General features: G+C 45.5%; 76 pseudogenes; all 76 read right to left on the reverse strand.

Annotated features, from left to right (window-relative positions):
* Nucleotides 1-4,740: 4,740 nt before the first annotated feature.
* Nucleotides 4,741-4,859, reverse strand: LOC140097991 (5S ribosomal RNA; annotated as a pseudogene).
* An 810-nt stretch (nucleotides 4,860-5,669) lies between these two features.
* On the reverse strand, nucleotides 5,670-5,788 carry LOC140086090 (5S ribosomal RNA; annotated as a pseudogene).
* Nucleotides 5,789-5,858: 70 nt separating this feature from the next.
* Nucleotides 5,859-5,977, reverse strand: LOC140085239 (5S ribosomal RNA; annotated as a pseudogene).
* Nucleotides 5,978-6,047: 70 nt separating this feature from the next.
* On the reverse strand, nucleotides 6,048-6,166 carry LOC140085240 (5S ribosomal RNA; annotated as a pseudogene).
* Nucleotides 6,167-6,236: 70 nt separating this feature from the next.
* On the reverse strand, nucleotides 6,237-6,355 carry LOC140084663 (5S ribosomal RNA; annotated as a pseudogene).
* A 70-nt stretch (nucleotides 6,356-6,425) lies between these two features.
* Nucleotides 6,426-6,544, reverse strand: LOC140097995 (5S ribosomal RNA; annotated as a pseudogene).
* A 70-nt stretch (nucleotides 6,545-6,614) lies between these two features.
* LOC140099901 (5S ribosomal RNA) lies at nucleotides 6,615-6,733 on the reverse strand (annotated as a pseudogene).
* A 432-nt stretch (nucleotides 6,734-7,165) lies between these two features.
* Nucleotides 7,166-7,284, reverse strand: LOC140099902 (5S ribosomal RNA; annotated as a pseudogene).
* Nucleotides 7,285-7,354: 70 nt separating this feature from the next.
* LOC140085228 (5S ribosomal RNA) lies at nucleotides 7,355-7,473 on the reverse strand (annotated as a pseudogene).
* Nucleotides 7,474-7,543: 70 nt separating this feature from the next.
* LOC140084957 (5S ribosomal RNA) lies at nucleotides 7,544-7,662 on the reverse strand (annotated as a pseudogene).
* Nucleotides 7,663-7,732: 70 nt separating this feature from the next.
* LOC140099903 (5S ribosomal RNA) lies at nucleotides 7,733-7,851 on the reverse strand (annotated as a pseudogene).
* Nucleotides 7,852-7,921: 70 nt separating this feature from the next.
* Nucleotides 7,922-8,040, reverse strand: LOC140082292 (5S ribosomal RNA; annotated as a pseudogene).
* Nucleotides 8,041-8,110: 70 nt separating this feature from the next.
* LOC140085241 (5S ribosomal RNA) lies at nucleotides 8,111-8,229 on the reverse strand (annotated as a pseudogene).
* A 70-nt stretch (nucleotides 8,230-8,299) lies between these two features.
* On the reverse strand, nucleotides 8,300-8,418 carry LOC140080542 (5S ribosomal RNA; annotated as a pseudogene).
* A 70-nt stretch (nucleotides 8,419-8,488) lies between these two features.
* Nucleotides 8,489-8,607, reverse strand: LOC140083803 (5S ribosomal RNA; annotated as a pseudogene).
* Nucleotides 8,608-8,677: 70 nt separating this feature from the next.
* LOC140099904 (5S ribosomal RNA) lies at nucleotides 8,678-8,796 on the reverse strand (annotated as a pseudogene).
* Nucleotides 8,797-8,866: 70 nt separating this feature from the next.
* On the reverse strand, nucleotides 8,867-8,985 carry LOC140099905 (5S ribosomal RNA; annotated as a pseudogene).
* A 70-nt stretch (nucleotides 8,986-9,055) lies between these two features.
* On the reverse strand, nucleotides 9,056-9,174 carry LOC140082293 (5S ribosomal RNA; annotated as a pseudogene).
* Nucleotides 9,175-9,244: 70 nt separating this feature from the next.
* Nucleotides 9,245-9,363, reverse strand: LOC140099906 (5S ribosomal RNA; annotated as a pseudogene).
* Nucleotides 9,364-9,433: 70 nt separating this feature from the next.
* LOC140084958 (5S ribosomal RNA) lies at nucleotides 9,434-9,552 on the reverse strand (annotated as a pseudogene).
* Nucleotides 9,553-9,622: 70 nt separating this feature from the next.
* Nucleotides 9,623-9,741, reverse strand: LOC140097996 (5S ribosomal RNA; annotated as a pseudogene).
* Nucleotides 9,742-10,173: 432 nt separating this feature from the next.
* LOC140084820 (5S ribosomal RNA) lies at nucleotides 10,174-10,292 on the reverse strand (annotated as a pseudogene).
* A 70-nt stretch (nucleotides 10,293-10,362) lies between these two features.
* Nucleotides 10,363-10,481, reverse strand: LOC140080543 (5S ribosomal RNA; annotated as a pseudogene).
* Nucleotides 10,482-11,110: 629 nt separating this feature from the next.
* Nucleotides 11,111-11,229, reverse strand: LOC140093218 (5S ribosomal RNA; annotated as a pseudogene).
* Nucleotides 11,230-11,299: 70 nt separating this feature from the next.
* LOC140087064 (5S ribosomal RNA) lies at nucleotides 11,300-11,418 on the reverse strand (annotated as a pseudogene).
* Nucleotides 11,419-11,488: 70 nt separating this feature from the next.
* On the reverse strand, nucleotides 11,489-11,607 carry LOC140096321 (5S ribosomal RNA; annotated as a pseudogene).
* Nucleotides 11,608-11,677: 70 nt separating this feature from the next.
* LOC140099907 (5S ribosomal RNA) lies at nucleotides 11,678-11,796 on the reverse strand (annotated as a pseudogene).
* Nucleotides 11,797-11,866: 70 nt separating this feature from the next.
* On the reverse strand, nucleotides 11,867-11,985 carry LOC140086091 (5S ribosomal RNA; annotated as a pseudogene).
* A 70-nt stretch (nucleotides 11,986-12,055) lies between these two features.
* Nucleotides 12,056-12,174, reverse strand: LOC140085243 (5S ribosomal RNA; annotated as a pseudogene).
* Nucleotides 12,175-12,244: 70 nt separating this feature from the next.
* Nucleotides 12,245-12,363, reverse strand: LOC140085244 (5S ribosomal RNA; annotated as a pseudogene).
* A 70-nt stretch (nucleotides 12,364-12,433) lies between these two features.
* LOC140084664 (5S ribosomal RNA) lies at nucleotides 12,434-12,552 on the reverse strand (annotated as a pseudogene).
* Nucleotides 12,553-12,622: 70 nt separating this feature from the next.
* LOC140097997 (5S ribosomal RNA) lies at nucleotides 12,623-12,741 on the reverse strand (annotated as a pseudogene).
* A 70-nt stretch (nucleotides 12,742-12,811) lies between these two features.
* LOC140099908 (5S ribosomal RNA) lies at nucleotides 12,812-12,930 on the reverse strand (annotated as a pseudogene).
* Nucleotides 12,931-13,362: 432 nt separating this feature from the next.
* LOC140099911 (5S ribosomal RNA) lies at nucleotides 13,363-13,481 on the reverse strand (annotated as a pseudogene).
* A 70-nt stretch (nucleotides 13,482-13,551) lies between these two features.
* LOC140086093 (5S ribosomal RNA) lies at nucleotides 13,552-13,670 on the reverse strand (annotated as a pseudogene).
* A 70-nt stretch (nucleotides 13,671-13,740) lies between these two features.
* Nucleotides 13,741-13,859, reverse strand: LOC140085245 (5S ribosomal RNA; annotated as a pseudogene).
* A 70-nt stretch (nucleotides 13,860-13,929) lies between these two features.
* Nucleotides 13,930-14,048, reverse strand: LOC140085246 (5S ribosomal RNA; annotated as a pseudogene).
* Nucleotides 14,049-14,118: 70 nt separating this feature from the next.
* LOC140084665 (5S ribosomal RNA) lies at nucleotides 14,119-14,237 on the reverse strand (annotated as a pseudogene).
* A 70-nt stretch (nucleotides 14,238-14,307) lies between these two features.
* Nucleotides 14,308-14,426, reverse strand: LOC140097998 (5S ribosomal RNA; annotated as a pseudogene).
* Nucleotides 14,427-14,496: 70 nt separating this feature from the next.
* Nucleotides 14,497-14,615, reverse strand: LOC140099912 (5S ribosomal RNA; annotated as a pseudogene).
* A 432-nt stretch (nucleotides 14,616-15,047) lies between these two features.
* Nucleotides 15,048-15,166, reverse strand: LOC140099913 (5S ribosomal RNA; annotated as a pseudogene).
* Nucleotides 15,167-15,236: 70 nt separating this feature from the next.
* On the reverse strand, nucleotides 15,237-15,355 carry LOC140085229 (5S ribosomal RNA; annotated as a pseudogene).
* Nucleotides 15,356-15,425: 70 nt separating this feature from the next.
* Nucleotides 15,426-15,544, reverse strand: LOC140084959 (5S ribosomal RNA; annotated as a pseudogene).
* Nucleotides 15,545-15,614: 70 nt separating this feature from the next.
* LOC140099914 (5S ribosomal RNA) lies at nucleotides 15,615-15,733 on the reverse strand (annotated as a pseudogene).
* A 70-nt stretch (nucleotides 15,734-15,803) lies between these two features.
* Nucleotides 15,804-15,922, reverse strand: LOC140082294 (5S ribosomal RNA; annotated as a pseudogene).
* Nucleotides 15,923-15,992: 70 nt separating this feature from the next.
* Nucleotides 15,993-16,111, reverse strand: LOC140085247 (5S ribosomal RNA; annotated as a pseudogene).
* A 70-nt stretch (nucleotides 16,112-16,181) lies between these two features.
* Nucleotides 16,182-16,300, reverse strand: LOC140080544 (5S ribosomal RNA; annotated as a pseudogene).
* A 70-nt stretch (nucleotides 16,301-16,370) lies between these two features.
* LOC140083815 (5S ribosomal RNA) lies at nucleotides 16,371-16,489 on the reverse strand (annotated as a pseudogene).
* A 70-nt stretch (nucleotides 16,490-16,559) lies between these two features.
* On the reverse strand, nucleotides 16,560-16,678 carry LOC140099915 (5S ribosomal RNA; annotated as a pseudogene).
* Nucleotides 16,679-16,748: 70 nt separating this feature from the next.
* On the reverse strand, nucleotides 16,749-16,867 carry LOC140099916 (5S ribosomal RNA; annotated as a pseudogene).
* A 70-nt stretch (nucleotides 16,868-16,937) lies between these two features.
* LOC140082295 (5S ribosomal RNA) lies at nucleotides 16,938-17,056 on the reverse strand (annotated as a pseudogene).
* Nucleotides 17,057-17,126: 70 nt separating this feature from the next.
* Nucleotides 17,127-17,245, reverse strand: LOC140099917 (5S ribosomal RNA; annotated as a pseudogene).
* A 70-nt stretch (nucleotides 17,246-17,315) lies between these two features.
* Nucleotides 17,316-17,434, reverse strand: LOC140084960 (5S ribosomal RNA; annotated as a pseudogene).
* A 70-nt stretch (nucleotides 17,435-17,504) lies between these two features.
* On the reverse strand, nucleotides 17,505-17,623 carry LOC140097999 (5S ribosomal RNA; annotated as a pseudogene).
* A 432-nt stretch (nucleotides 17,624-18,055) lies between these two features.
* On the reverse strand, nucleotides 18,056-18,174 carry LOC140084831 (5S ribosomal RNA; annotated as a pseudogene).
* A 70-nt stretch (nucleotides 18,175-18,244) lies between these two features.
* LOC140080545 (5S ribosomal RNA) lies at nucleotides 18,245-18,363 on the reverse strand (annotated as a pseudogene).
* A 70-nt stretch (nucleotides 18,364-18,433) lies between these two features.
* LOC140085935 (5S ribosomal RNA) lies at nucleotides 18,434-18,552 on the reverse strand (annotated as a pseudogene).
* Nucleotides 18,553-19,181: 629 nt separating this feature from the next.
* Nucleotides 19,182-19,300, reverse strand: LOC140093219 (5S ribosomal RNA; annotated as a pseudogene).
* A 70-nt stretch (nucleotides 19,301-19,370) lies between these two features.
* On the reverse strand, nucleotides 19,371-19,489 carry LOC140093220 (5S ribosomal RNA; annotated as a pseudogene).
* A 70-nt stretch (nucleotides 19,490-19,559) lies between these two features.
* On the reverse strand, nucleotides 19,560-19,678 carry LOC140099918 (5S ribosomal RNA; annotated as a pseudogene).
* Nucleotides 19,679-19,933: 255 nt separating this feature from the next.
* On the reverse strand, nucleotides 19,934-20,052 carry LOC140084258 (5S ribosomal RNA; annotated as a pseudogene).
* A 259-nt stretch (nucleotides 20,053-20,311) lies between these two features.
* On the reverse strand, nucleotides 20,312-20,430 carry LOC140093221 (5S ribosomal RNA; annotated as a pseudogene).
* A 70-nt stretch (nucleotides 20,431-20,500) lies between these two features.
* Nucleotides 20,501-20,619, reverse strand: LOC140093222 (5S ribosomal RNA; annotated as a pseudogene).
* Nucleotides 20,620-20,689: 70 nt separating this feature from the next.
* LOC140099919 (5S ribosomal RNA) lies at nucleotides 20,690-20,808 on the reverse strand (annotated as a pseudogene).
* A 251-nt stretch (nucleotides 20,809-21,059) lies between these two features.
* Nucleotides 21,060-21,178, reverse strand: LOC140093102 (5S ribosomal RNA; annotated as a pseudogene).
* A 70-nt stretch (nucleotides 21,179-21,248) lies between these two features.
* On the reverse strand, nucleotides 21,249-21,367 carry LOC140099921 (5S ribosomal RNA; annotated as a pseudogene).
* Nucleotides 21,368-21,437: 70 nt separating this feature from the next.
* Nucleotides 21,438-21,556, reverse strand: LOC140082972 (5S ribosomal RNA; annotated as a pseudogene).
* Nucleotides 21,557-21,807: 251 nt separating this feature from the next.
* LOC140081850 (5S ribosomal RNA) lies at nucleotides 21,808-21,926 on the reverse strand (annotated as a pseudogene).
* A 70-nt stretch (nucleotides 21,927-21,996) lies between these two features.
* LOC140086589 (5S ribosomal RNA) lies at nucleotides 21,997-22,115 on the reverse strand (annotated as a pseudogene).
* A 70-nt stretch (nucleotides 22,116-22,185) lies between these two features.
* On the reverse strand, nucleotides 22,186-22,304 carry LOC140099923 (5S ribosomal RNA; annotated as a pseudogene).
* A 70-nt stretch (nucleotides 22,305-22,374) lies between these two features.
* On the reverse strand, nucleotides 22,375-22,493 carry LOC140091567 (5S ribosomal RNA; annotated as a pseudogene).
* A 70-nt stretch (nucleotides 22,494-22,563) lies between these two features.
* On the reverse strand, nucleotides 22,564-22,682 carry LOC140094927 (5S ribosomal RNA; annotated as a pseudogene).
* A 70-nt stretch (nucleotides 22,683-22,752) lies between these two features.
* LOC140080546 (5S ribosomal RNA) lies at nucleotides 22,753-22,871 on the reverse strand (annotated as a pseudogene).
* Nucleotides 22,872-22,941: 70 nt separating this feature from the next.
* LOC140099924 (5S ribosomal RNA) lies at nucleotides 22,942-23,060 on the reverse strand (annotated as a pseudogene).
* A 440-nt stretch (nucleotides 23,061-23,500) lies between these two features.
* On the reverse strand, nucleotides 23,501-23,619 carry LOC140091592 (5S ribosomal RNA; annotated as a pseudogene).
* Nucleotides 23,620-23,689: 70 nt separating this feature from the next.
* LOC140092907 (5S ribosomal RNA) lies at nucleotides 23,690-23,808 on the reverse strand (annotated as a pseudogene).
* Nucleotides 23,809-23,893: the final 85 nt, after the last annotated feature.

Below are 23,893 nucleotides of genomic sequence, written 5' to 3' on the forward strand. Positions count from 1 at the left end.
GAGAAACTAACACAATTTTCAGGTTCAAAAAGGTCAACGGAACTTGGGATTCCCAGCCAGTCTCCCATGCTGGTACTTGCCAAGCCTGAAGCTGCATTGCTGCTGCGATCTGACGAGAGCAGGCACATTCAGCTTAGAATGGCCGTTGACAGCAGCTGCCTAATTTCTACTTTCTTTTACTATCTCATAGAGAAACTAACACAATTTTCAGGTTCAAAAAGGTCAACAGAACTTGGGATTCCCAGCCAGTCTCCCATGCTGGTACTTGCCAAGCCTTAAGCTGCATTGCTGCTGCGATCTGACGAGAGCAGGCACATTCAGCTTAGAATGGCCGTTGACAGCAGCTGTTCAATTTGAACTTTCTTTTACTATCTCATAGAGAAACTAACACAATTTTCAGGTTCAAAAAGGTCAACGGAACTTGGGATTCCCAGCCAGTCTCCCATGCTGGTACTTGCCAAGCCTGAAGCTGCATTGATGCTGCGATCTGACGAGAGCAGGCACATTCAGCTTAGAATGGCCGTTGACAGTAGCTGTTCAGTTTGAACCTTCTTTTACTATCTCATAGAGAAACTAACACAATTTTCAGGTTCAAAAAGGTCAACGGAACTTGGGATTCGCAGCCAGTCTCCCATGCTGGTACTTGCCAAGCCTTAAGCTGCATCGCTGCTGTGATCCGACAAGAGCACGCGCATTCAGCTTAGAATGGCCGTTGACAGCAGCTGTTCAATTTGAACCTTCTTTTACTATCTCATAGAGAAACTAACACAATTTTCAGGTTCAAAAAGGTCAACGGAACTTGGGATTCCCAGCCAGTCTCCCATGCTGGTACTTGCCAAGCCTTAAGCTGCATTGCTGCTGCGATCTGACGAGAGCAGGCACATTCAGCTTAGAATGGCCGTTGACAGCAGCTGTTCAGTTTGAACCTTCTTTTACTATCTCATAGAGAAACTAACACAATTTTCAGGTTCAAAAAGGTCAACAGAACTTGGGATTCCCAGCCAGTCTCCCATGCTGGTACTTGCCAAGCCTTAAGCTACATTGCTGCTGCGATCTGACGAGAGCAGGCACATTCAGCTTAGAATGGCCGTTGACAGCAGCTGTTCAATTTGAACCTTCTTTTACCATCTTTGACAGAGAAACTAACAATTTTCAGGTTCAAAAAGGTCAACGGAACTTGGGATTCCCAGCCAGTCTCCCATGCTGGTACTTGCCAAGCCTTAAGCTGCATTGCTGCTGCGATCTGACGAGAGCAGGCACATTCAGCTTAGAATGGCCGTTGACAGCAGCTGTTCAATTTGAACCTTCTTTTACTATCTCATAGAGAAACTAACACAATTTTCAGGTTCAAAAAGGTCAACGGAACTTGGGATTCCCAGCCAGTCTCCCATGCTGGTACTTGCCAAGCCTTAAGCTACATTGCTGCTGCGATCTGATGAGAGCAGGCACATTCAGCTTAGAATGGCCGTTGACAGCAGCTGTTCAATTTGAACCTTCTTTTACCATCTTTGACAGAGAAACTAACAATTTTCAGGTTCAAAAAGGTCAACGGAACTTGGGATTCCCAGCCAGTCTCCCATGCTTGTACTTGCCAAGCCTTAAGCTGCATTGTTGCTGCGATCTGACGAGAGCAGGCACATTCAGCTTAGAATGGCCGTTGACAGCAGCTGTTCAATTTGAACTTTCTTTTACTATCTCATAGAAAAACTAACACAATTTTCAGATTCAAAAAGGTCGACAGAACTTGGGATTTCCAGCCAGTCTCCCATGGTGGTACTTGCCAAGCCTTAAGCTGCATTGCTGCTGCGATCTGACGAGAGCAGGCACATTCAGCTTAGAATGGCCGTTGACAGCAGCTGTTCAATTTGAACCTTCTTTTACTATCCCATAGAGAAACTAACACAATTTTCAGGTTCAAAAAGGTCAACGGAACTTGGGATTCCCAGCCAGTCTCCCATGCTGGTACTTGCCAAGCCTTAAGCTACATTGCTGCTGCGATCTGATGAGAGCAGGCACATTCAGCTTAGAATGGCCGTTGACAGCAGCTGTTCAATTTGAACCTTCTTTTACCATCTTTGACAGAGAAACTAACAATTTTCAGGTTCAAAAAGGTCAACGGAACTTGGGATTCCCAGCCAGTCTCCCATGCTTGTACTTGCCAAGCCTTAAGCTGCATTGTTGCTGCGATCTGACGAGAGCAGGCACATTCAGCTTAGAATGGCCGTTGACAGCAGCTGTTCAATTTGAACTTTCTTTTACTATCTCATAGAAAAACTAACACAATTTTCAGATTCAAAAAGGTCGACAGAACTTGGGATTTCCAGCCAGTCTCCCATGGTGGTACTTGCCAAGCCTTAAGCTGCATTGCTGCTGCGATCTGACGAGAGCAGGCACATTCAGCTTAGAATGGCCGTTGACAGCAGCTGTTCAATTTGAACCTTCTTTTACTATCCCATAGAGAAACTAACACAATTTTCAGGTTCAAAAAGGTCAACGGAACTTGGGATTCCCAGCCAGTCTCCCATGCTGGTACTTGCCAAGCCTTAAGCTGCTGCGATCTGACGAGAGCAGGCACATTCAGCTTAGAATGGCTGTTGACAGCAGCTGTTCAATTTGAACCTTCTTTTACTATCTCATAGAGAAACTAACACAATTTTCAGGTTCAAAAAGGTCAACGGAACTTGGGATTCCCAGCCAGTCTCCCATGCTGGTACTTGCCAAGCCTTAAGCTGCTGCGATCTGATGAGAGCAGGCACATTCAGCTTAGAATGGCCGTTGACAGCAGCTGTTCAATTTGAACCTTCTTTTACTATCTCATAGAGAAACTAACACAATTTTCAGGTTCAAAAAAGTCAACAGAACTTGGGATTCCCAGCCAGTCTCCCATTCTGGTACTTGCCAAGCCTTAAGCTGCATTGCTGCTGCGATCTGACGAGAGCAGGCACATTCAGCTTAGAATGGCCGTTGACAGCAGCTGTTCAATTTGAACCTTCTTTTACTATCTCATAGAGAAACTAACACAATTTTCAGGTTCAAAAAGGTCAACAGAACTTGGGATTCCCAGCCAGTCTCCCATGCTGGTACTTGCCAAGCCTTAAGCTGCATTGCTGCTGCGATCTGACGAGAGCAGGCACATTCAGCTTAGAATGGCCGTTGACAGCAGCTGTTCAATTTGAACCTTCTTTTACTATCTCATAGAGAAACTAACACAATTTTCAGGTTCAAAAAGGTCAACGGAACTTGGGATTCCCAGCCAGTCTCCCATGCTGGTACTTGCCAAGCCTTAAGCTGCATTGCTGCTGCGATCTGACGAGAGCAGGCACATTCAGCTTAGAATGGCCGTTGACAGCAGCTGTTCAGTTTGAACCTTCTTTTACTATCTCATAGAGAAACTAACACAATTTTCAGGTTCAAAAAGGTCAACGGAACTTGGGATTCCCAGCCAGTCTCCCATGCTGGTACTTGCCAAGCCTTAAGCTGCATTGCTGCTGCGATCTGACGAGAGCAGGCACATTCAGCTTAAAATGGCCGTTGACAGCAGCTGTTCAGTTTGAACCTTCTTTTACTATCTCATAGAGAAACTAACACAATTTTCAGGTTCAAAAAGGTCAACGGAACTTGGGATTCCCAGCCAGTCTCCCATGCTGGTACTTGCCAAGCCTTAAGCTACATTGCTGCTGCGATCTGACTAGAGCAGGCACATTCAGCTTAGAATGGCCGTTGACAGCAGCTGTTCAATTTGAACCTTCTTTTACCATCTTTGACAGAGAAACTAACAATTTTCAGGTTCAAAAAGGTCAACGGAACTTGGGATTCCCAGCCAGTCTCCCATGCTGGTACTTGCCAAGCCTTAAGCTGCATTGCTGCTGCGATCTGACGAGAGCAGGCACATTCAGCTTAGAATGGCCGTTGACAGCAGCTGTTCAATTTGAACCTTCTTTTACTATCTCATAGAGAAACTAACACAATTTTCAGGTTCAAAAAGGTCAACGGAACTTGGGATTCCCAGCCAGTCTCCCATGCTGGTACTTGCCAAGCCTTAAGCTACATTGCTGCTGCGATCTGATGAGAGCAGGCACATTCAGCTTAGAATGGCCGTTAACAGCAGCTGTTCAATTTGAACCTTCTTTTACCATCTTTGACAGAGAAACTAACAATTTTCAGGTTCAAAAAGGTCAACGGAACTTGGGATTCCCAGCCAGTCTCCCATGCTTGTACTTGCCAAGCCTTAAGCTGCATTGTTGCTGCGATCTGACGAGAGCAGGCACATTCAGCTTAGAATGGCCGTTGACAGCAGCTGTTCAATTTGAACCTTCTTTTACCATCTTTGACAGAGAAACTAACAATTTTCAGGTTCAAAAAGGTCAACGGAACTTGGGATTCCCAGCCAGTCTCCCATGCTTGTACTTGCCAAGCCTTAAGCTGCATTGTTGCTGCGATCTGACGAGAGCAGGCACATTCAGCTTAGAATGGCCGTTGACAGCAGCTGTTCAATTTGAACCTTCTTTTACTATCTCATAGAGAAACTAACACAATTTTCAGGTTCAAAAAGGTCAACAGAACTTGAGATTCCCAGCCAGTCTCCCATGCTGGTACTTGCCAAGCCTTAAGCTGCATTGCTGCTGCGATCTGACGAGAGCAGGCACATTCAGCTTAGAATGGCCGTTGACAGCAGCTGTTCAATTTGAACTTTCTTTTACTATCTCATAGAAAAACTAACACAATTTTCAGATTCAAAAAGGTCGACAGAACTTGGGATTTCCAGCCAGTCTCCCATGGTGGTACTTGCCAAGCCTTAAGCTGCATTGCTGCTGCGATCTGACGAGAGCAGGCACATTCAGCTTAGAATGGCCGTTGACAGCAGCTGTTCAATTTGAACCTTCTTTTACTATCCCATAGAGAAACTAACACAATTTTCAGGTTCAAAAAGGTCAACGGAACTTGGGATTCCCAGCCAGTCTCCCATGCTGGTACTTGCCAAGCCTTAAGCTGCATTGCTGCTGCGATCTGACGAGAGCAGGCACATTCAGCTTAGAATGGCCGTTGACAGCAGCTGTTCAATTTGAACCTTCTTTTACTATCTCATAGAGAAACTAACACAATTTTCAGGTTCAAAAAGGTCAACGGAACTTGGGATTCCCAGCCAGTCTCCCATGCTGGTACTTGCCAAGCCTTAAGCTGCTGCGATCTGACGAGAGCAGGCACATTCAGCTTAGAATGGCTGTTGACAGCAGCTGTTCAATTTGAACCTTCTTTTACTATCTCATAGAGAAACTAACACAATTTTCAGGTTCAAAAAGGTCAACGGAACTTGGGATTCCCAGCCAGTCTCCCATGCTGGTACTTGCCAAGCCTTAAGCTGCTGCGATCTGATGAGAGCAGGCACATTCAGCTTAGAATGGCCGTTGACAGCAGCTGTTCAATTTGAACCTTCTTTTACTATCTCATAGAGAAACTAACACAATTTTCAGGTTCAAAAAGGTCAACGGAACTTGGGATTCCCAGCCAGTCTCCCATGCTGGTACTTGCCAAGCCTTAAGCTGCATTGCTGCTGCGATCTGACGAGAGCAGGCACATTCAGCTTAGAATGGCCGTTGACAGCAGCTGTTCAGTTTGAACCTTCTTTTACTATCTCATAGAGAAACTAACACAATTTTCAGGTTCAAAAAGGTCAACGGAACTTGGGATTCCCAGCCAGTCTCCCATGCTGGTACTTGCCAAGCCTTAAGCTACATTGCTGCTGCGATCTGATGAGAGCAGGCACATTCAGCTTAGAATGGCCGTTAACAGCAGCTGTTCAATTTGAACCTTCTTTTACCATCTTTGACAGAGAAACTAACAATTTTCAGGTTCAAAAAGGTCAACGGAACTTGGGATTCCCAGCCAGTCTCCCATGCTTGTACTTGCCAAGCCTTAAGCTGCATTGTTGCTGCGATCTGACGAGAGCAGGCACATTCAGCTTAGAATGGCCGTTGACAGCAGCTGTTCAATTTGAACCTTCTTTTACCATCTTTGACAGAGAAACTAACAATTTTCAGGTTCAAAAAGGTCAACGGAACTTGGGATTCCCAGCCAGTCTCCCATGCTTGTACTTGCCAAGCCTTAAGCTGCATTGTTGCTGCGATCTGACGAGAGCAGGCACATTCAGCTTAGAATGGCCGTTGACAGCAGCTGTTCAATTTGAACCTTCTTTTACTATCTCATAGAGAAACTAACACAATTTTCAGGTTCAAAAAGGTCAACAGAACTTGAGATTCCCAGCCAGTCTCCCATGCTGGTACTTGCCAAGCCTTAAGCTGCATTGCTGCTGCGATCTGACGAGAGCAGGCACATTCAGCTTAGAATGGCCGTTGACAGCAGCTGTTCAATTTGAACTTTCTTTTACTATCTCATAGAAAAACTAACACAATTTTCAGATTCAAAAAGGTCGACAGAACTTGGGATTTCCAGCCAGTCTCCCATGGTGGTACTTGCCAAGCCTTAAGCTGCATTGCTGCTGCGATCTGACGAGAGCAGGCACATTCAGCTTAGAATGGCCGTTGACAGCAGCTGTTCAATTTGAACCTTCTTTTACTATCCCATAGAGAAACTAACACAATTTTCAGGTTCAAAAAGGTCAACGGAACTTGGGATTCCCAGCCAGTCTCCCATGCTGGTACTTGCCAAGCCTTAAGCTGCATTGCTGCTGCGATCTGACGAGAGCAGGCACATTCAGCTTAGAATGGCCGTTGACAGCAGCTGTTCAATTTGAACCTTCTTTTACTATCTCATAGAGAAACTAACACAATTTTCAGGTTCAAAAAGGTCAACGGAACTTGGGATTCCCAGCCAGTCTCCCATGCTGGTACTTGCCAAGCCTTAAGCTGCTGCGATCTGACGAGAGCAGGCACATTCAGCTTAGAATGGCTGTTGACAGCAGCTGTTCAATTTGAACCTTCTTTTACTATCTCATAGAGAAACTAACACAATTTTCAGGTTCAAAAAGGTCAACGGAACTTGGGATTCCCAGCCAGTCTCCCATGCTGGTACTTGCCAAGCCTTAAGCTGCTGCGATCTGATGAGAGCAGGCACATTCAGCTTAGAATGGCCGTTGACAGCAGCTGTTCAATTTGAACCTTCTTTTACTATCTCATAGAGAAACTAACACAATTTTCAGGTTCAAAAAGGTCAACGGAACTTGGGATTCCCAGCCAGTCTCCCATGCTGGTACTTGCCAAGCCTTAAGCTGCATTGCTGCTGCGATCTGACGAGAGCAGGCACATTCAGCTTAGAATGGCCGTTGACAGCAGCTGTTCAGTTTGAACCTTCTTTTACTATCTCATAGAGAAACTAACACAATTTTCAGGTTCAAAAAGGTCAACGGAACTTGGGATTCCCAGCCAGTCTCCCATGCTGGTACTTGCCAAGCCTTAAGCTGCATTGCTGCTGCGATCTGACGAGAGCAGGCACATTCAGCTTAAAATGGCCGTTGACAGCAGCTGTTCAGTTTGAACCTTCTTTTACTATCTCATAGAGAAACTAACACAATTTTCAGGTTCAAAAAGGTCAACGGAACTTGGGATTCCCAGCCAGTCTCCCATGCTGGTACTTGCCAAGCCTTAAGCTACATTGCTGCTGCGATCTGACGAGAGCAGGCACATTCAGCTTAGAATGGCCGTTGACAGCAGCTGTTCAATTTGAACCTTCTTTTACCATCTTTGACAGAGAAACTAACAATTTTCAGGTTCAAAAAGGTCAACGGAACTTGGGATTCCCAGCCAGTCTCCCATGCTGGTACTTGCCAAGCCTTAAGCTGCATTGCTGCTGCGATCTGACGAGAGCAGGCACATTCAGCTTAGAATGGCCGTTGACAGCAGCTGTTCAATTTGAACCTTCTTTTACTATCTCATAGAGAAACTAACACAATTTTCAGGTTCAAAAAGGTCAACGGAACTTGGGATTCCCAGCCAGTCTCCCATGCTGGTACTTGCCAAGCCTTAAGCTACATTGCTGCTGCGATCTGATGAGAGCAGGCACATTCAGCTTAGAATGGCCGTTGACAGCAGCTGTTCAATTTGAACCTTCTTTTACCATCTTTGACAGAGAAACTAACAATTTTCAGGTTCAAAAAGGTCAACGGAACTTGGGATTCCCAGCCAGTCTCCCATGCTTGTACTTGCCAAGCCTTAAGCTGCATTGTTGCTGCGATCTGACGAGAGCAGGCACATTCAGCTTAGAATGGCCGTTGACAGCAGCTGTTCAATTTGAACCTTCTTTTACTATCTCATAGAGAAACTAACACAATTTTCAGGTTCAAAAAGGTCAACAGAACTTGGGATTCCCAGCCAGTCTCCCATGCTGGTACTTGCCAAGCCTTAAGCTGCATTGCTGCTGCGATCTGACGAGAGCAGGCACATTCAGCTTAGAATGGCCGTTGACAGCAGCTGTTCAGTTTGAACCTTCTTTTACTATCTCATAGAGAAACTAACACAATTTTCAGGTTCAAAAAGGTCAACGGAACTTGGGATTCCCAGCCAGTCTCCCATGCTGGTACTTGCCAAGCCTTAAGCTGCATTGCTGCTGCGATCGGACGAGAGCAGGCACATTCAGCTTAGAATGGCCGTTGACAGCAGCTGTTCAATTTGAACCTTCTTTTACTATCTCATAGAGAAACTAACACAATTTTCAGGTTCAAAAAGGTCAACGGAACTTGGGATTCCCAGCCAGTCTCCCATGCTGGTACTTGCCAAGCCTTAAGCTGCATTGCTGCTGCGATCTGACGAGAGCAGGCACATTCAGCTTAGAATGGCCGTTGACAGCAGCTGTTCAGTTTGAACCTTCTTTTACTATCTCATAGAGAAACTAACACAATTTTCAGGTTCAAAAAGGTCAACGGAACTTGGGATTCCCAGCCAGTCTCCCATGCTGGTACTTGCCAAGCCTTAAGCTGCATTGCTGCTGCGATCTGACGAGAGCAGGCACATTCAGCTTAGAATGGCCGTTGACAACAGCTGTTCAATTTGAACCTTCTTTTACTATCTCATAGAGAAACTAACACAATTTTCAGGTTCAAAAAGGTCAACGGAACTTGGGATTCCCAGCCAGTCTCCCATGCTGGTACTTGCCAAGCCTTAAGCTACATTGCTGCTGCGATCTGATGAGAGCAGGCACATTCAGCTTAGAATGGCCGTTGACAGCAGCTGTTCAATTTGAACCTTCTTTTACCATCTTTGACAGAGAAACTAACAATTTTCAGGTTCAAAAAGGTCAACGGAACTTGGGATTCCCAGCCAGTCTCCCATGCTGGTACTTGCCAAGCCTTAAGCTGCATTGCTGCTGCGATCTGACGAGAGCAGGCACATTCAGCTTAGAATGGCCGTTGACAACAGCTGTTCAATTTGAACCTTCTTTTACTATCTCATAGAGAAACTAACACAATTTTCAGGTTCAAAAAGGTCAACGGAACTTGGGATTCCCAGCCAGTCTCCCATGCTGGTACTTGCCAAGCCTTAAGCTACATTGCTGCTGCGATCTGACGAGAGCAGGCACATTCAGCTTAGAATGGCCGTTGACAGCAGCTGTTCAATTTGAACTTTCTTTTACTATCTCATAGAAAAACTAACACAATTTTCAGATTCAAAAAGGTCGACAGAACTTGGGATTTCCAGCCAGTCTCCCATGGTGGTACTTGCCAAGCCTTAAGCTGCATTGCTGCTGCGATCTGACGAGAGCAGGCACATTCAGCTTAGAATGGCCGTTGACAGCAGCTGTTCAATTTGAACCTTCTTTTACTATCTCATAGAGAAACTAACACAATTTTCAGGTTCAAAAAGGTCAACGGAACTTGGGATTCCCAGCCAGTCTCCCATGCTGGTACTTGCCAAGCCTTAAGCTGCTGCGATCTGACGAGAGCAGGCACATTCAGCTTAGAATGGCTGTTGACAGCAGCTGTTCAATTTGAACCTTCTTTTACTATCTCATAGAGAAACTAACACAATTTTCAGGTTCAAAAAGGTCAACGGAACTTGGGATTCCCAGCCAGTCTCCCATGCTGGTACTTGCCAAGCCTTAAGCTGCTGCGATCTGATGAGAGCAGGCACATTCAGCTTAGAATGGCTGTTGACAGCAGCTGTTCAATTTGAACCTTCTTTTACTATCTCATAGAGAAACTAACACAATTTTCAGGTTCAAAAAGGTCAACAGAACTTGGGATTCCCAGCCAGTCTCCCATTCTGGTACTTGCCAAGCCTTAAGCTGCATTGCTGCTGCGATCTGACGAGAGCAGGCACATTCAGCTTAGAATGGCCGTTGACAGCAGCTGCCTAATTTCTACTTTCTTTTACTATCTCATAGAGAAACTAACACAATTTTCAGGTTCAAAAAGGTCAACAGAACTTGGGATTCCCAGCCAGTCTCCCATGCTGGTACTTGCCAAGCCTTAAGCTGCATTGCTGCTGCGATCTGACGAGAGCAGGCACATTCAGCTTAGAATGGCCGTTGACAGCAGCTGTTCAATTTGAACCTTCTTTTACTATCTCATAGAGAAACTAACACAATTTTCAGGTTCAAAAAGGTCAACGGAACTTGGGATTCGCAGCCAGTCTCCCATGCTGGTACTTGCCAAGCCTTAAGCTGCATCGCTGCTGTGATCCGACAAGAGCACGCGCATTCAGCTTAGAATGGCCGTTGACAGCAGCTGTTCAATTTGAACCTTCTTTTACTATCTCATAGAGAAACTAACACAATTTTCAGGTTCAAAAAGGTCAACGGAACTTGGGATTCCCAGCCAGTCTCCCATGCTGGTACTTGCCAAGCCTTAAGCTGCTGCGATCTGATGAGAGCAGGCACATTCAGCTTAGAATGGCCGTTGACAGCAGCTGTTAAGTTTGAACCTTCTTTTACTATCTCATAGAGAAACTAACACAATTTTCAGGTTCAAAAAGGTCAACGGAACTTGGGATTCGCAGCCAGTCTCCCATGCTGGTACTTGCCAAGCCTTAAGCTGCATCGCTGCTGTGATCCGACAAGAGCACGCGCATTCAGCTTAGAATGGCCGTTGACAGCAGCTGTTCAATTTGAACCTTCTTTTACTATCTCATAGAGAAACTAACACAATTTTCAGGTTCAAAAAGGTCAACAGAACTTGGGATTCCCAGCCAGTCTCCCATGCTGGTACTTGCCAAGCCTTAAGCTGCAATGCTGCTGCGATCTGACGAGAGCAGGCACATTCAGCTTAGAATGGCCGTTGACAGCAGCTGTTCAATTTGAACCTTCTTTTACTATCTCATAGAGAAACTAACACAATTTTCAGGTTCAAAAAGGTCAACAGAACTTGGGATTCCCAGCCAGTCTCCCATGCTGGTACTTGCCAAGCCTTAAGCTGCATTGCTGCTGCGATCTGACGAGAGCAGGCACATTCAGCTTAAAATGGCCGTTGACAGCAGCTGTTCAGTTTGAACCTTCTTTTACTATCTCATAGAGAAACTAACACAATTTTCAGGTTCAAAAAGGTCAACGGAACTTGGGATTCCCAGCCAGTCTCCCATGCTGGTACTTGCCAAGCCTTAAGCTACATTGCTGCTGCGATCTGACTAGAGCAGGCACATTCAGCTTAGAATGGCCGTTGACAGCAGCTGTTCAATTTGAACCTTCTTTTACCATCTTTGACAGAGAAACTAACAATTTTCAGGTTCAAAAAGGTCAACGGAACTTGGGATTCCCAGCCAGTCTCCCATGCTGGTACTTGCCAAGCCTTAAGCTGCATTGCTGCTGCGATCTGACGAGAGCAGGCACATTCAGCTTAGAATGGCCGTTGACAGCAGCTGTTCAATTTGAACCTTCTTTTACTATCTCATAGAGAAACTAACACAATTTTCAGGTTCAAAAAGGTCAACGGAACTTGGGATTCCCAGCCAGTCTCCCATGCTGGTACTTGCCAAGCCTTAAGCTACATTGCTGCTGCGATCTGATGAGAGCAGGCACATTCAGCTTAGAATGGCCGTTAACAGCAGCTGTTCAATTTGAACCTTCTTTTACCATCTTTGACAGAGAAACTAACAATTTTCAGGTTCAAAAAGGTCAACGGAACTTGGGATTCCCAGCCAGTCTCCCATGCTTGTACTTGCCAAGCCTTAAGCTGCATTGTTGCTGCGATCTGACGAGAGCAGGCACATTCAGCTTAGAATGGCCGTTGACAGCAGCTGTTCAATTTGAACCTTCTTTTACCATCTTTGACAGAGAAACTAACAATTTTCAGGTTCAAAAAGGTCAACGGAACTTGGGATTCCCAGCCAGTCTCCCATGCTTGTACTTGCCAAGCCTTAAGCTGCATTGTTGCTGCGATCTGACGAGAGCAGGCACATTCAGCTTAGAATGGCCGTTGACAGCAGCTGTTCAATTTGAACCTTCTTTTACTATCTCATAGAGAAACTAACACAATTTTCAGGTTCAAAAAGGTCAACAGAACTTGAGATTCCCAGCCAGTCTCCCATGCTGGTACTTGCCAAGCCTTAAGCTGCATTGCTGCTGCGATCTGACGAGAGCAGGCACATTCAGCTTAGAATGGCCGTTGACAGCAGCTGTTCAATTTGAACTTTCTTTTACTATCTCATAGAAAAACTAACACAATTTTCAGATTCAAAAAGGTCGACAGAACTTGGGATTTCCAGCCAGTCTCCCATGGTGGTACTTGCCAAGCCTTAAGCTGCATTGCTGCTGCGATCTGACGAGAGCAGGCACATTCAGCTTAGAATGGCCGTTGACAGCAGCTGTTCAATTTGAACCTTCTTTTACTATCCCATAGAGAAACTAACACAATTTTCAGGTTCAAAAAGGTCAACGGAACTTGGGATTCCCAGCCAGTCTCCCATGCTGGTACTTGCCAAGCCTTAAGCTGCATTGCTGCTGCGATCTGACGAGAGCAGGCACATTCAGCTTAGAATGGCCGTTGACAGCAGCTGTTCAATTTGAACCTTCTTTTACTATCTCATAGAGAAACTAACACAATTTTCAGGTTCAAAAAGGTCAACGGAACTTGGGATTCCCAGCCAGTCTCCCATGCTGGTACTTGCCAAGCCTTAAGCTGCTGCGATCTGACGAGAGCAGGCACATTCAGCTTAGAATGGCTGTTGACAGCAGCTGTTCAATTTGAACCTTCTTTTACTATCTCATAGAGAAACTAACACAATTTTCAGGTTCAAAAAGGTCAACGGAACTTGGGATTCCCAGCCAGTCTCCCATGCTGGTACTTGCCAAGCCTTAAGCTGCTGCGATCTGATGAGAGCAGGCACATTCAGCTTAGAATGGCCGTTGACAGCAGCTGTTCAATTTGAACCTTCTTTTACTATCTCATAGAGAAACTAACACAATTTTCAGGTTCAAAAAGGTCAACGGAACTTGGGATTCCCAGCCAGTCTCCCATGCTGGTACTTGCCAAGCCTTAAGCTGCATTGCTGCTGCGATCTGACGAGAGCAGGCACATTCAGCTTAGAATGGCCGTTGACAGCAGCTGTTCAGTTTGAACCTTCTTTTACTATCTCATAGAGAAACTAACACAATTTTCAGGTTCAAAAAGGTCAACGGAACTTGGGATTCCCAGCCAGTCTCCCATGCTGGTACTTGCCAAGCCTTAAGCTACATTGCTGCTGCGATCTGATGAGAGCAGGCACATTCAGCTTAGAATGGCCGTTAACAGCAGCTGTTCAATTTGAACCTTCTTTTACCATCTTTGACAGAGAAACTAACAATTTTCAGGTTCAAAAAGGTCAACGGAACTTGGGATTCCCAGCCAGTCTCCCATGCTTGTACTTGCCAAGCCTTAAGCTGCATTGTTGCTGCGATCTGACGAGAGCAGGCACATTCAGCTTAGAATGGCCGTTGACAGCAGCTGTTCAATTTGAACCTTCTTTTACCATCTTTGACAGAGAAACTAACAATTTTCAGGTTCAAAAAGGTCAACGGAACTTGGGATTCCCAGCCAGTCTCCCATGCTTGTACTTGCCAAGCCTTAAGCTGCATTGTTGCTGCGATCTGACGAGAGCAGGCACATTCAGCTTAGAATGGCCGTTGACAGCAGCTGTTCAATTTGAACCTTCTTTTACTATCTCATAGAGAAACTAACACAATTTTCAGGTTCAAAAAGGTCAACAGAACTTGAGATTCCCAGCCAGTCTCCCATGCTGGTACTTGCCAAGCCTTAAGCTGCATTGCTGCTGCGATCTGACGAGAGCAGGCACATTCAGCTTAGAATGGCCGTTGACAGCAGCTGTTCAATTTGAACTTTCTTTTACTATCTCATAGAAAAACTAACACAATTTTCAGATTCAAAAAGGTCGACAGAACTTGGGATTTCCAGCCAGTCTCCCATGGTGGTACTTGCCAAGCCTTAAGCTGCATTGCTGCTGCGATCTGACGAGAGCAGGCACATTCAGCTTAGAATGGCCGTTGACAGCAGCTGTTCAATTTGAACCTTCTTTTACTATCCCATAGAGAAACTAACACAATTTTCAGGTTCAAAAAGGTCAACGGAACTTGGGATTCCCAGCCAGTCTCCCATGCTGGTACTTGCCAAGCCTTAAGCTGCATTGCTGCTGCGATCTGACGAGAGCAGGCACATTCAGCTTAGAATGGCCGTTGACAGCAGCTGTTCAATTTGAACCTTCTTTTACTATCTCATAGAGAAACTAACACAATTTTCAGGTTCAAAAAGGTCAACGGAACTTGGGATTCCCAGCCAGTCTCCCATGCTGGTACTTGCCAAGCCTTAAGCTGCTGCGATCTGACGAGAGCAGGCACATTCAGCTTAGAATGGCTGTTGACAGCAGCTGTTCAATTTGAACCTTCTTTTACTATCTCATAGAGAAACTAACACAATTTTCAGGTTCAAAAAGGTCAACGGAACTTGGGATTCCCAGCCAGTCTCCCATGCTGGTACTTGCCAAGCCTTAAGCTGCTGCGATCTGATGAGAGCAGGCACATTCAGCTTAGAATGGCCGTTGACAGCAGCTGTTCAATTTGAACCTTCTTTTACTATCTCATAGAGAAACTAACACAATTTTCAGGTTCAAAAAGGTCAACGGAACTTGGGATTCCCAGCCAGTCTCCCATGCTGGTACTTGCCAAGCCTTAAGCTGCATTGCTGCTGCGATCTGACGAGAGCAGGCACATTCAGCTTAGAATGGCCGTTGACAGCAGCTGTTCAGTTTGAACCTTCTTTTACTATCTCATAGAGAAACTAACACAATTTTCAGGTTCAAAAAGGTCAACGGAACTTGGGATTCCCAGCCAGTCTCCCATGCTGGTACTTGCCAAGCCTTAAGCTGCATTGCTGCTGCGATCTGACGAGAGCAGGCACATTCAGCTTAAAATGGCCGTTGACAGCAGCTGTTCAGTTTGAACCTTCTTTTACTATCTCATAGAGAAACTAACACAATTTTCAGGTTCAAAAAGGTCAACGGAACTTGGGATTCCCAGCCAGTCTCCCATGCTGGTACTTGCCAAGCCTTAAGCTACATTGCTGCTGCGATCTGACGAGAGCAGGCACATTCAGCTTAGAATGGCCGTTGACAGCAGCTGTTCAATTTGAACCTTCTTTTACCATCTTTGACAGAGAAACTAACAATTTTCAGGTTCAAAAAGGTCAACGGAACTTGGGATTCCCAGCCAGTCTCCCATGCTGGTACTTGCCAAGCCTTAAGCTGCATTGCTGCTGCGATCTGACGAGAGCAGGCACATTCAGCTTAGAATGGCCGTTGACAGCAGCTGTTCAATTTGAACCTTCTTTTACTATCTCATAGAGAAACTAACACAATTTTCAGGTTCAAAAAGGTCAACGGAACTTGGGATTCCCAGCCAGTCTCCCATGCTGGTACTTGCCAAGCCTTAAGCTACATTGCTGCTGCGATCTGATGAGAGCAGGCACATTCAGCTTAGAATGGCCGTTGACAGCAGCTGTTCAATTTGAACCTTCTTTTACCATCTTTGACAGAGAAACTAACAATTTTCAGGTTCAAAAAGGTCAACGGAACTTGGGATTCCCAGCCAGTCTCCCATGCTTGTACTTGCCAAGCCTTAAGCTGCATTGTTGCTGCGATCTGACGAGAGCAGGCACATTCAGCTTAGAATGGCCGTTGACAGCAGCTGTTCAATTTGAACCTTCTTTTACTATCTCATAGAGAAACTAACACAATTTTCAGGTTCAAAAAGGTCAACAGAACTTGGGATTCCCAGCCAGTCTCCCATGCTGGTACTTGCCAAGCCTTAAGCTGCATTGCTGCTGCGATCTGACGAGAGCAGGCACATTCAGCTTAGAATGGCCGTTGACAGCAGCTGTTCAGTTTGAACCTTCTTTTACTATCTCATAGAGAAACTAACACAATTTTCAGGTTCAAAAAGGTCAACGGAACTTGGGATTCCCAGCCAGTCTCCCATGCTGGTACTTGCCAAGCCTTAAGCTGCATTGCTGCTGCGATCGGACGAGAGCAGGCACATTCAGCTTAGAATGGCCGTTGACAGCAGCTGTTCAATTTGAACCTTCTTTTACTATCTCATAGAGAAACTAACACAATTTTCAGGTTCAAAAAGGTCAACGGAACTTGGGATTCCCAGCCAGTCTCCCATGCTGGTACTTGCCAAGCCTTAAGCTGCATTGCTGCTGCGATCTGACGAGAGCAGGCACATTCAGCTTAGAATGGCCGTTGACAGCAGCTGTTCAGTTTGAACCTTCTTTTACTATCTCATAGAGAAACTAACACAATTTTCAGGTTCAAAAAGGTCAACGGAACTTGGGATTCCCAGCCAGTCTCCCATGCTGGTACTTGCCAAGCCTTAAGCTGCATTGCTGCTGCGATCTGACGAGAGCAGGCACATTCAGCTTAGAATGGCCGTTGACAACAGCTGTTCAATTTGAACCTTCTTTTACTATCTCATAGAGAAACTAACACAATTTTCAGGTTCAAAAAGGTCAACGGAACTTGGGATTCCCAGCCAGTCTCCCATGCTGGTACTTGCCAAGCCTTAAGCTACATTGCTGCTGCGATCTGATGAGAGCAGGCACATTCAGCTTAGAATGGCCGTTGACAGCAGCTGTTCAATTTGAACCTTCTTTTACCATCTTTGACAGAGAAACTAACAATTTTCAGGTTCAAAAAGGTCAACGGAACTTGGGATTCCCAGCCAGTCTCCCATGCTGGTACTTGCCAAGCCTTAAGCTGCATTGCTGCTGCGATCTGACGAGAGCAGGCACATTCAGCTTAGAATGGCCGTTGACAACAGCTGTTCAATTTGAACCTTCTTTTACTATCTCATAGAGAAACTAACACAATTTTCAGGTTCAAAAAGGTCAACGGAACTTGGGATTCCCAGCCAGTCTCCCATGCTGGTACTTGCCAAGCCTTAAGCTACATTGCTGCTGCGATCTGACGAGAGCAGGCACATTCAGCTTAGAATGGCCGTTGACAGCAGCTGTTCAATTTGAACTTTCTTTTACTATCTCATAGAAAAACTAACACAATTTTCAGATTCAAAAAGGTCGACAGAACTTGGGATTTCCAGCCAGTCTCCCATGGTGGTACTTGCCAAGCCTTAAGCTGCATTGCTGCTGCGATCTGACGAGAGCAGGCACATTCAGCTTAGAATGGCCGTTGACAGCAGCTGTTCAATTTGAACCTTCTTTTACTATCTCATAGAGAAACTAACACAATTTTCAGGTTCAAAAAGGTCAACGGAACTTGGGATTCCCAGCCAGTCTCCCATGCTGGTACTTGCCAAGCCTTAAGCTGCTGCGATCTGACGAGAGCAGGCACATTCAGCTTAGAATGGCTGTTGACAGCAGCTGTTCAATTTGAACCTTCTTTTACTATCTCATAGAGAAACTAACACAATTTTCAGGTTCAAAAAGGTCAACGGAACTTGGGATTCCCAGCCAGTCTCCCATGCTGGTACTTGCCAAGCCTTAAGCTGCTGCGATCTGATGAGAGCAGGCACATTCAGCTTAGAATGGCTGTTGACAGCAGCTGTTCAATTTGAACCTTCTTTTACTATCTCATAGAGAAACTAACACAATTTTCAGGTTCAAAAAGGTCAACAGAACTTGGGATTCCCAGCCAGTCTCCCATTCTGGTACTTGCCAAGCCTTAAGCTGCATTGCTGCTGCGATCTGACGAGAGCAGGCACATTCAGCTTAGAATGGCCGTTGACAGCAGCTGCCTAATTTCTACTTTCTTTTACTATCTCATAGAGAAACTAACACAATTTTCAGGTTCAAAAAGGTCAACAGAACTTGGGATTCCCAGCCAGTCTCCCATGCTGGTACTTGCCAAGCCTTAAGCTGCATTGCTGCTGCGATCTGACGAGAGCAGGCACATTCAGCTTAGAATGGCCGTTGACAGCAGCTGTTCAATTTGAACTTTCTTTTACTATCTCATAGAGAAACTAACACAATTTTCAGGTTCAAAAAGGTCAACGGAACTTGGGATTCCCAGCCAGTCTCCCATGCTGGTACTTGCCAAGCCTGAAGCTGCATTGATGCTGCGATCTGACGAGAGCAGGCACATTCAGCTTAGAATGGCCGTTGACAGTAGCTGTTCAGTTTGAACCTTCTTTTACTATCTCATAGAGAAACTAACACAATTTTCAGGTTCAAAAAGGTCAACGGAACTTGGGATTCGCAGCCAGTCTCCCATGCTGGTACTTGCCAAGCCTTAAGCTGCATCGCTGCTGTGATCCGACAAGAGCACGCGCATTCAGCTTAGAATGGCCGTTGACAGCAGCTGTTCAATTTGAACCTTCTTTTACTATCTCATAGAGAAACTAACACAATTTTCAGGTTCAAAAAGGTCAACGGAACTTGGGATTCCCAGCCAGTCTCCCATGCTGGTACTTGCCAAGCCTTAAGCTGCTGCGATCTGATGAGAGCAGGCACATTCAGCTTAGAATGGCCGTTGACAGCAGCTGTTAAGTTTGAACCTTCTTTTACTATCTCATAGAGAAACTAACACAATTTTCAGGTTCAAAAAGGTCAACGGAACTTGGGATTCGCAGCCAGTCTCCCATGCTGGTACTTGCCAAGCCTTAAGCTGCATCGCTGCTGTGATCCGACAAGAGCACGCGCATTCAGCTTAGAATGGCCGTTGACAGCAGCTGTTCAATTTGAACCTTCTTTTACTATCTCATAGAGAAACTAACACAATTTTCAGGTTCAAAAAGGTCAACAGAACTTGGGATTCCCAGCCAGTCTCCCATGCTGGTACTTGCCAAGCCTTAAGCTGCAATGCTGCTGCGATCTGACGAGAGCAGGCACATTCAGCTTAGAATGGCCGTTGACAGCAGCTGTTCAATTTGAACCTTCTTTTACTATCTCATAGAGAAACTAACACAATTTTCAGGTTCAAAAAGGTCAACAGAACTTGGGATTCCCAGCCAGTCTCCCATGCTGGTACTTGCCAAGCCTTAAGCTGCAATGCTGCTGCGATCTGACGAGAGCAGGCACATTCAGCTTAGAATGGCCGTTGACAGCAGCTGTTCAATTTGAACCTTCTTTTACTATCCCATAGAGAAACTAACACAATTTTCAGGTTCAAAAAGGTCAACGGAACTTGGGATTCCCAGCCAGTCTCCCATGCTGGTACTTGCCAAGCCTTAAGCTGCATTGCTGCTGCGATCTGACGAGAGCAGGCACATTCAGCTTAGAATGGCCGTTGACAGCAGCTGTTCAATTTGAACCTTCTTTTACTATCTCATAGAGAAACTAACACAATTTTCAGGTTCAAAAAGGTCAACAGAACTTGGGATTCCCAGCCAGTCTCCCATGCTGGTACTTGCCAAGCATTAAGCTGCATGCTGCGATCTGACGAGAGCAGGCACATTCAGCTTAGAATGGCCGTTGACAGCAGCTGCCTAATTTCTACTTCCTTTTACTATCTCATAGAGAAACTAACACAATTTTCAGGTTCAAAAAGGTCAACGGAACTTGGGATTCCCAGCCAGTCTCCCATGCTGGTACTTGCCAAGCCTTAAGCTGCATTGATGCTGCGATCTGACGAGAGCAGGCACATTCAGCTTAGAATGGCCGTTGACAGCAGCTGTTCAGTTTGAACCTTCTTTTACTATCTCATAGAGAAACTAACACAATTTTCAGGTTCAAAAAGGTCAACGGAACTTGGGATTCGCAGCCAGTCTCCCATGCTGGTACTTGCCAAGCCTTAAGCTGCATCGCTGCTGTGATCCGACAAGAGCACGCGCATTCAGCTTAGAATGGCCGTTGACAGCAGCTGTTCAATTTGAACCTTCTTTTACTATCTCATAGAGAAACTAACACAATTTTCCGGTTCAAAAAGGTCAACAGAACTTGGGATTCCCAGCCAGTCTCCCATGCTGGTACTTGCCAAGCCTTAAGCTGCAATGCTGCTGCGATCTGACGAGAGCAGGCACATTCAGCTTAGAATGGCCGTTGACAGCAGCTGTTCAATTTGAACCTTCTTTTACTATCTCATAGAGAAACTAACACAATTTTCAGGTTCAAAAAGGTCAACAGAACTTGGGATTCCCAGCCAGTCTCCCATGCTGGTACTTGCCAAGCCTTAAGCTGCAATGCTGCTGCGATCTGACGAGAGCAGGCACATTCAGCTTAGAATGGCCGTTGACAGCAGCTGTTCAATTTGAACCTTCTTTTACTATCCCATAGAGAAACTAACACAATTTTCAGGTTCAAAAAGGTCAACGGAACTTGGGATTCCCAGCCAGTCTCCCATGCTGGTACTTGCCAAGCCTTAAGCTGCATTGCTGCTGCGATCTGACGAGAGCAGGCACATTCAGCTTAGAATGGCCGTTGACAGCAGCTGTTCAATTTGAACCTTCTTTTACTATCTCATAGAGAAACTAACACAATTTTCAGGTTCAAAAAGGTCAACGGAACTTGGGATTCCCAGCCAGTCTCCCATGCTGGTACTTGCCAAGCCTTAAGCTGCTGCGATCTGACGAGAGCAGGCACATTCAGCTTAGAATGGCCGTTGACAGCAGCTGTTCAATTTGAACCTTCTTTTACTATCTCATAGAGAAATTAACACAATTTTCAGGTTCAAAAAGGTCAACAGAACTTGGGATTCCCAGCCAGTCTCCCATGCTGGTACTTGCCAAGCCTTAAGCTGCATTGCTGCTGCGATCTGACGAGAGCAGGCACTTTCAGCTTAGAGAGGCTGTTGACAGCAGCTGTTCAATTTGAACCTTCTTTTACTATATTATAGAGAAACTAACACAATTTTCAGGTTCAAAAAGGTCAACGGAACTTGGGATTCCCAGCCAGTCTCCCATGCTGGTACTTGCCAAGCCTTAAGCTGCATTGCTGCTGCGATCTGACGAGAGCAGGCACATTCAGCTTAGAATGGCCGTTGACAGCAGCTGCCTAATTTCTACTTTCTTTTACTATCTCATAGAGAAACTAACACAATTTTCAGGTTCAAAAAGGTCAACGGAACTTGGGATTCCCAGCCAGTCTCCCATGCTGGTACTTGCCAAGCCTTAAGCTGCATTGCTGCTGCGATCTGACGAGAGCAGGCACATTCAGCTTAGAATGGCCGTTAACAGCAGCTGTTCAGTTTGAACCTTCTTTTACTATCTCATAGAGAAACTAACACAATTTTCAGGTTCAAAAAGGTCAACGGAACTTGGGATTCCCAGCCAGTCTCCCATGCTGGTACTTGCCAAGCCTTAAGCTGCTGCGATCTGATGAGAGCAGGCACATTCAGCTTAGAATGGCCGTTGACAGCAGCTGTTCAATTTGAACCTTCTTTTACTATCTCATAGAGAAACTAACACAATTTTCAGGTTCAAAAAGGTCAACAGAACTTGGGATTCCCAGCCAGTCTCCCATGCTGGTACTTGCCAAGCCTTAAGCTGCATTGCTGCTGCGATCTGACGAGAGCAGGCACATTCAGCTTAGAATGGCTGTTGACAGCAGCTGTTCAATTTGAACCTTCTTTTACTATCTCATAGAAAAACTAGCACAATTTTCAGGTTCAAAAAGGTCAACAGAACTTGGGATTCCCAGCCAGTCTCCCATGCTGGTACTTGCCAAGCCTTAAGCTACATTGCTGCTGCGATCTGACGAGAGCAGGCACATTCAGCTTAGAATGGCCGTTGACAGCAGCTGTTCAATTTGAACCTTCTTTTACCATCTTTGACAGAGAAACTAACAATTTTCAGGTTCAAAAAGGTCAACGGAACTTGGGATTCCCAGCCAGTCTCCCATGCTGGTACTTGCCAAGCCTTAAGCTGCATTGCTGCTGCGATCTGACGAGAGCAGGCACATTCAGCTTAGAATGGCCGTTGACAGCAGCTGTTCAATTTGAACCTTCTTTTACTATCTCATAGAGAAACTAACACAATTTTCAGGTTCAAAAAGGTCAACGGAACTTGGGATTCCCAGCCAGTCTCCCATGCTGGTACTTGCCAAGCCTTAAGCTGCATTGCTGCTGCGATCTGACGAGAGCAGGCACATTCAGCTTAGAATGGCCGCTGCCAGCAGCTGTTCAATTTGAACCTTCTTTTACCATCTTTGACAGAGAAACTAACAATTTTCAGGTTCAAAAAGGTCAACGGAACTTGGGATTCCCAGCCAGTCTCCCATGCTTGTACTTGCCAAGCCTTAAGCTGCATTGTTGCTGCGATCTGACGAGAGCACGCACATTCAGCTTAGAATGGCCGTTGACAGCAGCTGTTCAATTTGAACCTTCTTTTACTATCTCATAGAGAAACTAACACAATTTTCAGGTTCAAAAAGGTCAACAGAACTTGGGATTCCCAGCCAGTCTCCCATGCTGGTACTTGCCAAGCCTTAAGCTGCATTGCTGCTGCGATCTGACGAGAGCAGGCACATTCAGCTTAGAATGGCCGTTGACAGCAGCTGTTCAATTTGAACTTTCTTTTACTATCTCATAGAAAAACTAACACAATTTTCAGGTTCAAAAAGGTCAACGGAACTTGGGATTCCCAGCCAGTCTCCCATGCTGGTACTTGCCAAGCCTTAAGCTGCATTGCTGCTGCGATCTGACGAGAGCAGGCACATTCAGCTTAGAATGGCCGTTGACAGCAGCTGTTCAATTTGAACCTTCTTTTACTATCTCATAGAGAAACTAACACAATTTTCAGGTTCAAAAAGGTCAATGGAACTTGGGATTCCCAGCCAGTCTCCCATGCTGGTACTTGCCAAGCCTTAAGCTGCTGCGATCTGACGAGAGCAGGCACATTCAGCTTAGAATGGCTGTTGACAGCAGCTGTTCAATTTGAACCTTCTTTTACTATCTCATAGAGAAACTAACTCAATTTTCAGGTTCAAAAAGATCAACGGAACTTGGGATTCCCAGCCAGTCTCCCATGCTGGAACTTGCCAAGCCTTAAGCTGCATTGCTGCTGCGATCTGACAAGAGCAGGCACATTCAGCTTAGAATGGCCGTTGACAGCAGCTGTTCAGTTTGAACCTTCTTTTACTATCTCATAGAGAAACTAACACAATTTTCAGGTTCAAAAAGGTCAACGGAACTTGGGATTCCCAGCCAGTCTCCCATGCTGGTACTTGCCAAGCCTTAAGCTGCAATGCTGCTGCGATCTGACGAGAGCAGGCACATTCAGCTTAGAATGGCCGTTGACAGCAGCTGTTCAATTTGAACCTTCTTTTACTATCTCATAGAGAAACTAACACAATTTTCAGGTTCAAAAAGGTCAACAGAACTTGGGATTCCCAGCCAGTCTCCCATGCTGTTACTTGCCAAGCCTTAAGCTGCATTGCTGCTGCGATCTGACGAGAGCAGGCACATTCAGCTTAGAATGGCCGTTGACAGCAGCTGTTCAGTTTGAACCTTCTTTTACTATCTCATAGAGAAACTAACACAATTTTCAGGTTCAAAAAGGTCAACGGAACTTG

This window comes from Engystomops pustulosus, chromosome 9, assembly GCF_040894005.1.
Source record: "Engystomops pustulosus chromosome 9, aEngPut4.maternal, whole genome shotgun sequence".
In the NCBI taxonomy this organism is placed as follows: Eukaryota; Metazoa; Chordata; class Amphibia; order Anura; family Leptodactylidae; genus Engystomops; species Engystomops pustulosus.